Raw genomic sequence first — 1,108 nt, forward strand, 5'->3', positions numbered from 1 at the left:
GCACTGGATTTAAGGCTAAGAAACATGAAGCCAGATATTATATACGTTGTCCATTTGAAAGTACTTAGGGTCGAGAGGAAAAATGAGCCATCTCCTCAGGTCCTGTATGAAGTAGCAGAGTGTAACCTGGAGGTCCGTGGTTTAGGGCAGTGATTACAGTAAATTGGTAGTATTCCTGGATGATAAGCTGCTTCAAAGAGAAGGCATTCTGAAAGGGAAATGCAATGGCCAGGAAAACCAAGCCACTAGGAATTGGAACCCAACAGATTTTTGTGGATTTCATCTTGGCCCCAAGTTCCTGAGATTTAAATGAACAGTTTCTAATCAGCAGGGTTTCGGGAAAAGCACAGTCCCCAGAAGCCAAGTATAAAATTTATCAGTATTGATATTCTTTTGAGAAATACTTTGGAAAATTTGGTCTCTACTTTAGTCACCTCTGAAAGGGAGGATTAGTAAAGTCCAGATGCCCACAAGTGGCAGTATTGACTAAGTGGACACTTCCCCAAGGGAATCTGAGAATGGAACTGCGATATATAGTCTATATTGGCTGGATTGAAGGCTCACCATTCATTCGTAAATTGTCCTTTGTGTTTTTAAAACCCATCTGGGAGAGGATGTAGCTCAAGTGGGTGAGTACCTGCTTCCTATACATGAGTTCCCTGTTTCAATCCCTGGTACCTCCTAAAAACAAGCAGATAAAAATCTGTGCGGGGAAAACTATACTGTGAAAAGATATTTCTGAATAACAAAGGGAAAAAAATGACCTCCCCATTGACCCTGTACTTCAAGGTTACAATGGGCTGGACCAGACTGCTACAATTTTTTTTTTTTAGGAGGTACTGGGTATTGAACCCAGGACCTCATACATGGGAAGCAGGTGCTCAACCACTGAGCTACACCCACTCCTCTACAAACTCCTGATACCCTTTGTAGGTCTTCAGGAACATAAGAATAATGCATATTTGTGGCTCTATAGCTTTGAGACAAAAACCAATGATTGTTAGAGCTTTTCTTGTTTTCCAGATAGGGATTTAACAACATTCCCCTATTACTATTGTGGAGATATGAGGTTTGTTACTTAAGTTAAAAAAAAAAAAAGTTTCTATAG

General features: G+C 40.3%; 1 non-coding gene across 1 annotated transcript; it reads right to left on the bottom strand.

Annotated features, from left to right (window-relative positions):
* Positions 1-831: 831 nt before the first annotated feature.
* On the bottom strand, positions 832-906 carry TRNAG-CCC (transfer RNA glycine (anticodon CCC)). The gene has a single exon. It is a non-coding gene; the product is annotated as a tRNA-Gly (tRNA).
* Between the last annotated feature and the right edge of the window lie 202 nt (positions 907-1,108).

Source organism: Dasypus novemcinctus, chromosome 26 (genome assembly GCF_030445035.2).
Source record: "Dasypus novemcinctus isolate mDasNov1 chromosome 26, mDasNov1.1.hap2, whole genome shotgun sequence".
In the NCBI taxonomy this organism is placed as follows: Eukaryota; Metazoa; Chordata; class Mammalia; order Cingulata; family Dasypodidae; genus Dasypus; species Dasypus novemcinctus.